The following is a 12,831-nucleotide window of genomic DNA, read 5'->3' on the forward strand; positions in this document are numbered from 1 at the left end:
TTTGGTCCATACAGCTCAAGTGAATCAAATCTAGTCAAGCAGTCACGCTGGACATGATCACGGCAAATTTACAATCCGGATTAGATCCGAATCCAAAAGAATAGTTCAAACCAAGACTGTTTGACAATGTGGAGCCTGGTCCTCTTTTTTTTGGTGAGCACCACGGTTCAATCGACTAAACAACCCATGAGAGTTGGTTTTAATGGAACCAAATGTGACCAGTGTGAACAGCCAAATGCTGGTTCAGATCCAGATTGAGTTGAATGCTGAGAATGCTTGGTATCACGGGTCTTGGTCCTGTTGTTCCCTGCACACTGGGATTTTGATGATTGTGTTGTAAGTCTGGACACAGGCTGGGACTGCTGGTAAAGGTTAATTCTGGTTCAGGTTCAAATTGAGTTGGGAAAAATTAGAAGGTTTGACAAATGGGTCTCGATCTCTAGCATTCACACTTGACCAAACTATCGACTAACTACGATGTTGTTGGGGTCTTGGTCTTGGGTCTTGGTCTTGTTTTTTAATGCAGACTAGGATTTTGATGCTATCACTCACATTTGACCCAACAAACCACACTAGCAGAGCAATCAAACCAGATCTTGTTTTAGCTGACAAGTGTGAACACAGCCTTGAACTGCTGCTAAAAGTGGAATCTGGTTCAGATTGACTTAGTCAAGTACTTGACACCATGTTTCTTGGTCTTGTTTTTTAATGCACACTAGGATTTTGATGCTATCACTCACATTTGACCCAACAAACCACACTAGCAGAGCAATCAAACCAGAGTGTTTTGTTTTTGTTTGAGTGTGTTTGAGTGTGAACACAGCCTTGAAATGCTGGCTGATTCAAATGAAATGAAATGAAATGGAAAAAACAGAATTTGTTGTTGCTTTCTCAATATGATTGGAGTACTTCAGTACAAGTAACATTGCTACAATGCAATGCGATTACTGACTTGTTCTAGTTTGCCCTCATTTCCTTTGCCTCTCCAGTTAACAGTTTCCAGACCACTGTCCTAATTACACCTTCCACACTGCTGTAAACCCAAATTGAACACAACTCCCTTGGAATATTCAAAAGATATTCCAAAGACGGCTGTTTTTTGATTGTGTTTTTGCCTTACTGAGATATTGTCTACACAGTGTGAACAGATAGCGTAGACTCAGTGACACTTTCTGTGTCACTGCAAGTTATTGTGCTTCTCTCAGTCACATTTAACTGCCTGGGCCCAGCGAGAGCCCCACCTTGTTTTAATCAGGCTTTAGGGAGTAAAATATTGGCTCGGTGAAGCAAGCTGTGCTGGAAGTCCATTCGTCTGCTTTCAATCTTTGAGATGAGGCAGTGCGGGTATGTCTTTTTAGACACCAAAGGGGCTGCAAGGAGCCCCAAAAGGCCAAGCGTGTTTGTCTGCCGATATATGTGTGTTTGCATCACTGTCAAGAGCCGGGGCTCGGTCTCATTCCTGGAAGAAAAAAAAAGGCTGCAATCACTTATGATCGGAGTGCTCCTCTGCGATTTACAAGATATACAGCTGAACACTTGCCTTGGCTCATTACAGTGATTCATATATTCTCCCCATACATCTTGCAGGTGAATAAACATAGTGTCCTGCATGAATGGCTCGGATAACCATAGGGACAGATGGTGGTTGCTCCATTAGCCCTCCCTAAATGAGTCAAGGTGATGCCTTTTTCCTGGAAGCTTTGCAGTTGACCTCGCCTGGCCGTCATGTAGCCGCCACCATTCTGTCAGCTGGCCCACCAGTCAACACCTTTCAGTACACAGCTGCCAAAACACACATGGCATCTGCTCACCTCTGGGGAAATGGTGGAGCCATGGTCGCTACATATAAAGGTTACCGCTACGTCCTTCACAGCTGGAACAAACACTCATTCCTGCAGCTGACGATGATACGTCAGATGCATGCCTTTCAATGGGCGATGTCGCCGATATGTCAGAGAAAATGAGCTGGGCGGATGCAGAGAAAGGGTGGAGGGTGGGGGTTCACGTCTCATCTGTTTTCAGTTAGACGCTGAAATGTACGACATGGGAGCTGCTCTGTGGTATTTGATTCCTTCTCTCATGTGGATTCGGGGAAGTGAATTATCGAGACTTGGCTGAGATAGGTTTTAATGTCCAAGTCCAGGTGAACTTTAGAGGGTGACAAATGATTGTGCTGACCTAAATACTGGAACTTAATGCATAACCCCTTTTACACCGCAGAAACCTTTTCTGGTACTTATTTTCACATTTTTCCCTGTGTTTCCAGTAAAAACTACTCAGATAAAATAGTTCCTCCGGCCTCGGGATTAGTTCATTATCGCCCATATGCTCTTTCTAAATAGTTCCCAGAACTACGCCAAAGGCAATGTGGTACAACACTATGATAAACAGAACAAGCTGAGCGGCCTCCATCCTTACTGGACTGGATTGGTAGTGCAGTTTCATTTGGATAGATTACCCTGAACTTTGACCACAAGAACCATCTAGTTCCAGGAACGTTTGATCCACACTCCCTCCACAGTCACTGTTGTTGTAATCCTGGAGAACACACTCCACCCACTTTGCCTCCAGTACCGCCCACAGCGGTGTATGAATGTTTGGTGGTGGTCTGAGAGGCCTTGGGCGTGAAATGGCAGCCACGTTTTATTCAGACTACACCGGGGCAGCTGTGGCTACAAATGTAGATGAGGAGTGACGAATAAAGGGTTCACTTCATTGTGAAGCGCTTGATATACTGTATAATCAAATCCTAGAGGTATACATATGGAATTACTGCACGAATAAATCATGAAGGTTTCACTGCCATTGAAGTCAGATAAAAAGTATAAAGCCTTTTGAGAGCTAACATGTATGTCATAAACCATAAGCAGGTATAGCAAAAACTGTAGTACTTGCAGGTATGACTCCATTCTTGTCAAATTTTTCTCAAAAATCTTTTCCTCAATTTTTCTACACTGTCTTGATTTTCACTGTGCTTGCATTCTTTATTGAATGCATATAATTATTATAATATATTATAAGAATTATGATTTCTCTAAAACCAGAATGATGATAATAATAATAATGGATTGATTCCATATAGTGCCTTTTCCACGGTACCCAAAGCACTTTCACAGTGAAGTGAAGCCATTATTCATTCATGCCCCAGTCCCACACTGGTGGTAATCTACATCTGTAGCCCTGGGGCAGGCTGACCGAAAGGTGGCTGCCAGTTCGTGCTTACGGCCTCTCCGACCACCAACAAACATTCATTCCCATTATTACACCAGTGTTGGCAGCACTGGTGGGTGAAATGTCTTGCCCAGGGACACAATAACAGTGACTGGGTGGAGGGAGCGAGGATCGACCCGCATCTGGACGACCTGCTCTACCTTCCGAGCCACTGCCACATGGTAATTTTTGTAACGAGACTAAATATTTTCTACCTGAGTCAGATATCCCTGCATGAGGCCCTCTGGGCGGTCCGCTGTAACCCCCCCAGCGGCTTTTATAGTCTTTCCACGGGCTGTTAAATGCTTATTTGAGCTCTCACAATGGAGTATTGAATTACATTTAATAAACGTCCGTCATGTAGTGCCTTTATAGCAACACAATTCCAACTTTTCATTTATCCCAGGTTGTTGTGAAGCATCCATCATGGGCGAGGAGCGTGGGTGAAAAACGCCACCTTCCGCTTCTTATGGTTCTACACCTAGAGTCAGCTCTCTTTTCAACCTAATGGACATAAAAAATAAAAAAAAAAATGCGGATTGCAGCAAAATGGACTTGGCAGTACAAAAGCTTATTAAGTATTGATCCGCTGAGGTCAGTGCCCATGTCTTGCTGTGTGCCAGCAACGTGAGAGGGCTTCACTCCTGTGCTTGCCAGCCACAAATTGTGATTAGAGCACATAAATAAGGAGTACATGTCCTGATCTGTACCTGAGGAGGAAGACCGTTTTTGCGTTGCCCATCTGTCCCACCCCCAACAGAGCTTTGCTGATGTCGGTACACCATGCCCAACAGGAGAGGTTTAAGTAAATCAGCAGCAGGCAAAGCTGTCTTCTCGCCTCTTTTTAATGAACACTGCTCATATTCTTCCTCACTGTACCATCTGTCAGGGTCGAACAGAGATTAAACTCAGCAAAGTTTAAAAGTCGCACACTGCGGCGTCTGTTCCTACGCGTCGAGATTTACACGATTGCATATTTTCCCCTTATTCTTATTCTGCCAATAAAAATAACTTCACGCCATCCAGTGCAAGAACGGCGGGACAAAGCCTTGTTGAGTTTAGGAATAGGGAAAACACACGGAGCAGGAGTAGAAGGGAACTAGATTCCATATGCGCCCCCTCGTGGGATTTGAAGATATTTTTGATCGCAAGTTGCTTACTTCGCTCTTTGAAACTTAGCGATTGTTTCTTTTCGTTGGAGAAGTATGTCATTTGGCTGTTCTAAACACACACATATACACCTCCAAAATATTTGGCTTTGAAGCTACCACAAGTTCTTCTTCCCCTGCAGAGTCGGCACTAACCAATGGAGCGCCGAGGGCAAGATTTTAATATATGGCACCCCCATCCATTGGCAATTTAAAGAAATTAATGAATGGAATGGTTTGTAACGTTTACAAAATTACAATTACAAGTTCCATTTACACAATGTAACAACTATGTACAAAAACTAAATACAATAACTGTATGCAAAAGCTACATAAAATACCTATATGCAAAACTATACACAAAAATAGAAGAGACTTATTTGTAGTAATATAAATTGATCTTTGCTTCCATTGTAGGAGTTAATTCATTCAATCCCAGCCATTTTTTTAAAGCCATCCGTCTCAGTACCAGCCATTTTTGATGATTTGGACACAAAATATTGAACTATGAACTATTTACAGTTTTCACATTTGCAACTGAATCGTGTGTGCATGTATGCGACATGCGTGTGCATGCGTCCAAGCCTTTTGACTTCCTGGTTGCAGCACAGTGCTAGTTTACATGGCGAAGATGCAGGCAGTGTTGTTATGAAATTCACTCATCATCACCTCTTTGTGCTTCTTACATACGTCTTATATACGAGCAAATGAGTTAATAGGAATAACTAGTGTTAATTAATACTATTATGTTGAAGGTGATTTATTTTGGCACACCCTGGATACCAAAACGGCATATGATCGGCTCTGATCATGTGGCTCGCTTGTTGTCGTCGGTATATGCAGTGAGTGAAACATTAATATTTCAGCAAAGACAACAACTGAATTTGAATTCAATTTCAGCCTGTGGTGTAAGGCATTCATTCAGGCAGTGACACACAAAAAGGTCAGCGACAGCGTCCATGCGCCATGAAATGGAGGCGTGTTATCTGCAACAAAACAGACCATTTGACAGCCGGCCACTGCAAGCACGATGAAGCAAATCGAGAGGAATAGAAGTGTAGCCAGTGATGTTTTTCAAGCGAAGTTTAATCTGTTAAAGGTTAACAGATATATATATATATTTTTTTTTTCTCTCTGCAAGCCAAGCAGAAATCCCTAAAATTCCTGACTGATATAACCTTGCGAGGCACATGGATTTGCACTAATGTAGGTGTGCAATCTCTGAAATCCATCTTGCTGAGTTTAAAGTTAAGTGTAACTTTAGAAGGCCCTACATATCTTTTTTTTAATACATTTATTTTAATTATTTTTTTTTTTATATCTTAACTGAACTGAAGACAGAGCAAAGTTGCATATTTTGACGTTCATGCTGATAAACTACATCTTTATTATTTTTAAATTATGACATTGTTTCTCGTAATATTATGACTTCAATCTCACAAAATTGTGTCACAATATTGTGAAATTAAATTATATTTTCATTCATTCATTCATTTTCTCACAAGGGTTGCAGGAGTGCTGGAGCCTATCCCAGCCGTCTTCGGGCAAGAGGCGGGGTACACCCTGAACTGGTTGCCAGCCCAATCAAAATTTTAAAAAGACAATTTAATAAAATTCTAACAAATCTAACTCCATGATACAAATTGCTCCTAAAATCCTGTGTATATATATATATATATATATATATATATATATATATATATATATAATAAAACTTGATTTGTATTGCCTTGATTTTGCACTTTCTATACTCTTTGTACGCTGCTTTTGCTGCTATAAACCTGGAAATCCCCCCTTGTGGGACTAATAAAGTCATCTCTTATCTTACATTTTAAAACTATGACTTCATTAAGTCATAGTTCAAAATAGTTCAATTGATTCAAAAATTCTGAATCAATTAATCGAATATTATTGTTATTTTCTTCCTGAAAAACTTCATATAACTCTACTCCTCTACTCCTTTGTGTTTTACTGCCTTAAAATCTGATTGTAAAATGTCCATTTTTCATCAAACCCATTTTAAAATTAGACTGAGATGATTAATTGAAGACCATAAATGCAGCAGGGATTGTTGATTATGTTATTTAGGCGAAAACAGTGCCAGGATGTGTTAAAAGCAGAAAAAAAAAAGATTTATGGAGCAACTATAGCATTTTGGAATGAGTGTGGGAGGCTGCGGTATGATCCAGTGTACAGTGCTAGAGTGTGTAAAGCACTTTAAGCAGTTTTTACTGGCCTTCCCTCCCATGGGGAATGGTGTAATTAACTTCCCCTCGCCATCTTATTCCTATACTTCCCAAGTTTGCAAAGGAGGGGGAAAAAAAAGCAGAACACTTTGCAATAAAGTGGCTTTCTAATTTCGGATCCATTGCGGGACCACGTCCCTCCTGCATGACATGACAGCAGAGCTGCAGCCATGAAAGGGATGCGAATAAGGGACAACTTATCCGGGGTTGGGCATTATTCAGACCTCAGGAGTGTTTCATCACCTGCTTTTTTTCCAGCCCTCATTCCCAATGGTCCTTCCTATCTTTTTTCCCTTTTTAGCTGCATCACCTCACCCCCACTTTCAGTTTCAAGGGATTATCATGGAAATGATTGTATTGCTTCATTTCCTTTATCGGTCTACTCACAACTCTCAGAAATGTCTTGTCGAAGGTTAATATGGAGGAGAAAGCTGGCACTTGAAGATATTTTCTTCACATTTCTCTGTGGATTATTATTGCACCTTGAAGGGTACAATGGCTTGCCACAGTGGAACCCTCAAAGGTACTGCTGCTTTTCTACCCTTGACACTTGACTTGACTTTTACCGATTGGGAACATAGCGGCACCTTTACCGCTCATGTTGGAGTGCCTTTATTGCTCCTGTGGGATACATGCTATATGCTAAGGGCCAAACATGGACACATCCAAGTGGCTGTCGCAAAAAGGACGACTGTTGGGCTGGAATGATGATGACCTTGACCTTGGATGCTTCAAATTTCAAGCAATTTTGCTTAAAAATGACTTTCTTACAAATCATGTAACACGGCATTCGATTGTTCGAGACTGGACTGTTCAGGTTGTCTTAGCAAACGTTGTTTTCCTTTCTTCTATGCAGGTTTCATCAGTTCGTACCCCACGACTAGGTGGGGCACATCGCAGTCAGAGTATAGGATAGCTCTACTCTGATGTCTATATCATCTACATCAGGGGTCTCAAACTCAATTTACCTGGGGGCCACCGGGGCTAGGGTCTGGGCAAGGCTGGGCCGCATCAGGTTTTCCAATAAATTAAAAAAATGTATTTATTAAAAACAGAAAAATATACAAACTTTTTCAGTGCTTTGGTTCCGATTTTCTACAATAAAAGCTCTGATAAAACATTCCACTGTTCTCAAATATCCTAATTTTTATTTTTCTGCACAAAATAAGATGAAAAATAAATAAACAAATCAAGAATAAAGAAAATCAATCAATCAGTAATAAATAAATATAATAATAATAAAACGGCAAATAATAAAAACTTAAAAAACCACATATAGTTGGTGGGTAGACAAATTATTTTTTTCAGATTAAAATTAACAAAGCATTATTAGAGCCCTGTAGACATGACAAAACACGACTATAGTCACATTTATACTTTTTTTATTTACAACATATTGCGCAACTGCAGGGTCTTGAGACACATGCTAACTCGCAAACTAGAGAGCTAGCGACCTAAACGGTAGCCTTCAAGTTATTTCCTTTAAACTTAAATAGCCAAAAACTTACCACTTCCACACGGATAGGGAGGATAACTATTAAGAGTTATTTAACCTTTAACATGAACATTAATCAAACGTGATAATTTTTTCTGGGTACATGATACTATACAGCATCCATATCAAACTTGCGCGGGCCGCACTAATTAAACTTTCATATCAAGGTGAGGGCCTCAAACTAGTGTCCTGCGGGCCACATTTGGCCCACAGGCCGCATGTTTGAGACCTCTGATCTACATCACCATTAAAAATGTTAAAATGCTACGAAAAATCCGTACAACAGGAACAGTTTGACCCTGAAACACATTACAGCACCTCAAAATATACGAAAACTGTTTCTCATATGCAATTTTTCCCATAGTATATTGTAAACTCAATCCTTTCCAGATACCCCAAATTCATTATAGAAAGAATAATGACTGTTTTCCTTACAAAAAAAACAATGCAAAATTATTATGTGACAAATGAATGAAATGTATTGTTTCCCAGACTTTTTTTTTTGGCTCCATGGTGGGTTATTTAGCAATCACACTTGATAAAAAAAAAATGCACAGATGGCCAGTAAGGGTGCTTTGTTTGGGTACTTACACAATACTCTTATAACACACAATACAAGTAGGAACCGGTTTCGGTTTGTACGTAAATTTCTGAATCATACTACAAAACTTGAGGTTCTTACTGTGTACTTTGTATTTGTGCCCCTGCAGAAAAATATACTGAATAAAACAACAAAGAAGACGTATCTTGTCGAGTCCCATATTATTTACAAGCCGCCTAGTCATTGTTAATAAATAATCTTATGTGAACTTAAGTATAGTCAACAAACACTCCATGCCAACAAAGGTTGGGCAGTGTCAGGCAAGGAGGGGGTATGCATCTTTCATCCCATCAAAGAGCCAGCTTCCAGCGACGTCTGTTTGATTTTTATTTGAACAATTTCATGATTGAAGCGCGGACCAACAAGTAGCGGGGTCACATGCAAAACAGTCGCTTTAATGGCGCGCTACATTTAAGAGACCTACCCACCCCCCAAGAAACTGTCATTAAAAGCATAGAAGCTGAGCCAGGATGAAAAGTCTTCCATAGAGCGAGCAGTGTGGCTTGTTTTAACAACTGGAGGCAGCCTGCTATCTGCTGAGACATCTAAAGACTTTTCTGCCTTTCAAGCAACGCGGACTGAAATCCCATGAAGAGAACAGACGAAAGATGGAGTCGGGGGGGGGAAAGATGTATCTTGCAGCCACAATGGTGATATTTATAGGGAATAGTGTTTGGCCTTTTAGTCGCTAATTTAAGGTGGATGCACACCAGTCGTGTTGGGTTCGATTGCTCTGGGAGTACGGTTCCATTGTTCAAGTGTGTTGTGATCACCCAAACTCACTACACGGACCAAGGGCACAGTCCGGTGTTAAAATGAAAATACATATAAAGCCATCCTTCGCCACTTTGCGGCTATACTGTTACATGGTTAAATACAGCTTACAATTTACAGCTTACAGCATAAAAATGACCCAAAAAAAATTCTGAATACTGTATTTTGAGCACCTGCCTATACGACATACCATAGTACTTTATGGCTACCTAATTTGCAGACATCCTGATGTGCTGTCATTGAGGCGGCATTATATTACTATATTACATTGATTGACAATAACCACCACAGGAACACCAAGGAACTCTCAAAATGATAACCTGTATGTTATCTTATTTATGTCTACTATGTATTATTTTCTGGTATCATATATTCTATATGCTGCACAGCGGTCGAGTGGTTAGACCTCACAGCTAAGAGACCCGAGTTCAATCCCACCCTCGGCTACCTTTGCATATTCTTCCCGTGCATGCATGGGTTTTCCCTAGATACTCCGGTTTCCTCCCACATTCCAAAAAATTCCAAATTGTCCATAGGTATGAATGTGAGTGTGAATGGTTGTTTGTCTATATGTGCCCTGTGATTGGCTGGCCACCAGTCCAGGGTGAACCCTGCCTCTCGCCGGAAGACAGCTGGGATAGGCTCCAGCACACCCGCGACCTTTGTGAGGATAAGCGGTAGAAAATGAATGAATGTATTCTATACTGAGCAATACAAGTTAAATATGACTATAGGGGTGTTATTTCATATCTGGAGGACTCTAATAATGTTAAAAATCGTATTGAGGAAATATTATGTTTATACATAAGAAATCCTACTTTGGATTTATTCACTTAAATTCCCGATAGGGTCTGGAACCAAGTTTGCTGTACAGTATCTCAGTTTTCAAGAGTAATTTGTTCCGAAATATGTCATATGAAAACTGAGACATACCAAAACGGAAGCAATTTTTCCCATAGGAAATAATATCCATCTAATTAATCTGTTCCGGTACTCAAAAATAGTAAGTTAACAATGCAAAATAATTCTAAATGACGCATGAAATGGAAAAACAAACATTTAACATGGACATCACACATCAACTCTGGTTGACTCTTGGGTTCCGTGGAATGTTCCAGTGCGGGGCTTATCAGATGGGTTTGTTACGTGCAATATAATATTGTACGGAAGCCGAGGCATATAGAAAGTGGAGCATTCAAAATTCCAGGTTTGACTGTTAAAAGAAAAAGCATTGGCAGTGATGTCTCTTAGCAGTGCTGCTTGTGTGAGACAGTGGCGCTCTTTAAAAGTATCTTTTTGAAGCTTTTTCGTGAAATTTAAGCTGGTAAATATAACAGAATGTACAAATAAGTTACACATTCAATGCAGCAGACGGCATTTTGCAGTTCAAGTTACGTGACGAAAGCCAAGTCTTTACTTTAAGTTCTTTACTGCACAGACTTTGGTCCCATGACAGAACTGCACTCTGTGTCCTTTTTTGTGTGGAGGCAGCCACGTGAGACTTTTGACGAAGGCATCCCAAAAGCGTCCTCTCAGCGAGCGTGAAGTGAAGGACATATTGAATGAAGGAATGCTGGAAGTGAGTCGTGCAAATGTGAGTGCACGCACGGTGACAAGCACACTCTAAATGACAGCCGCCGAGGTGCTGATTTATCCTCCATTATGCAGAAAGGGAGGAAGTGTCTTTGTGATGTGTGCCCCTCTCTTATAACATGTTCATCTCACGCTACATTCTCCTTTTTTTGTGCTCACCTGCGTCTAAATCCCGCTTTTGTGGTGGTGAAATTCTCCTTCCACACTTTCAAAAGCTGCACACCTTCCACCCTGCCCTTCTTAGCTCACCCTCTGTGGTCTGCCAGAGCACCAAGAGGTCTCTGGAGATGGCCGGGGTGTGCTGACTGAGGGGATTTAAACATGGGGTTTGACTTTAGGCAGTGTGAAAGATCCAGGCCTGCCCTGTCTTCCTCTGTGTCTGTCTGTCTGTCTGGCCGGCTGGCTGGCTGGTCACACTATAATAAGATTGCTGGGCTCCGTGAGGCAGATTCACTGGAGCACAACTCCCCCTAGGGCCTATTCATAGAAGTTGGATCCTCCCTCTTTGTGTCCATTCCTCTCTGACTCTCTTTACAAACCTCCTGTGTTTAGACACTTTTAATTATGACGTGCTTCTTTTTCCGTCTTCCTGTGTCGAAAGACCGATCCGGGGCTCAAACGGTAAAACTGTGCCAATGTAAGAAAACAGATTATAGCTCGGGATGTGGATGCAAATAGGTCACGAGTCTTGTTGCCGTTTAATGTCCTTGGCCTTCCTTGAGGAATCTGATGAAGACGTGTGAATTCATAAACACCCTTCTGACTATGCAGAGTGCGAAATTAAGAGGTATTATTTTTCACCTTTGTCGGTCAGCTAGCAGAATTGTGCAGAATCTATAGCACGGATTCCCCCGAAGGTCTGTGGATGGCTGTCACATGTAGCATAGCAAGAACCCATTCCATTTTAGTGAGAGAGAGAGTCATCATACTGAAGATCTTGCAGTAGGTGCTTAAAAGCAGCGGAGCGCTCCTGTCATATAGAGGATCTTAGTTTGGGGGGGTTTCCAGAAGCACAGTTGGTCCTAAAAAACAGAAGAAAAAGGAAAAGAAAAATGTGAACGCTCCTGTCTTCGACCAGTGTCTTTGCGGTAGCTCCTTACATACAAGACAACTCTTGTCATATAGAGGATCTTTGATCAAATTTTAAACTTAATTTTTAACTGAAATTTAGAGCATCATTGATCATCATTGATGAGAATTTTTATGTGGTAGTAGGTCCAAAAAGTGATCCTCTTTTATAGAGGATCTTTAACTTGGGTTTTTTGCAGTTGCGCCTTAACTATAATAGAGCACTCCTGTCATACAGAGCATTTTAGACCTACATTTTGGCAATTTTGCATGAGTTTTCTAAAAACAGCAAAGCATTCATGTCATATAGAGGATCTTTGACTAATGTTTTTGCAGTAGTAGGGCCTTAAAAACCGCTGAGTGCTCCTGTTTTATAGAGCATCTTTGACTCTGGTTTTTTTTGCAGTAGATCCTTAACTATAATAGGATCCAGGATCTTTAACAAGCATTTTTGCATGAGTTTTCTAAAAACAGCGAAGCATTCATGTTGTATAGAGGATCTTTGACTAGTGTTTTTGCAGTAACATGGCCTTAAAAACAGCTGAGTGCTCCTGTTTTATAGAGGATCTTTGACTCTGGGTGTTTTTTTGCAGTAGATCCTTAACTATAATAGAGCACTCCTGTCATACAGAGCATTTTCGACCTACATTTTTCCAGCAGAGCATTCATGGCATATAGAGGATCTTTGACTAGTGC

At 40.9% G+C, this 12,831-nt stretch overlaps 1 protein-coding gene across 3 annotated transcripts in view; it reads left to right on the forward strand.

The window, feature by feature from the left end:
* Positions 1-12,831, forward strand: part of clmpb (CXADR like membrane protein b) — a 118,464-nt gene that overhangs the window by 78,112 nt on the left and 27,521 nt on the right. The window lies entirely within an intron of this gene.

This window comes from Doryrhamphus excisus, chromosome 8, assembly GCF_030265055.1.
Source record: "Doryrhamphus excisus isolate RoL2022-K1 chromosome 8, RoL_Dexc_1.0, whole genome shotgun sequence".
In the NCBI taxonomy this organism is placed as follows: Eukaryota; Metazoa; Chordata; class Actinopteri; order Syngnathiformes; family Syngnathidae; genus Doryrhamphus; species Doryrhamphus excisus.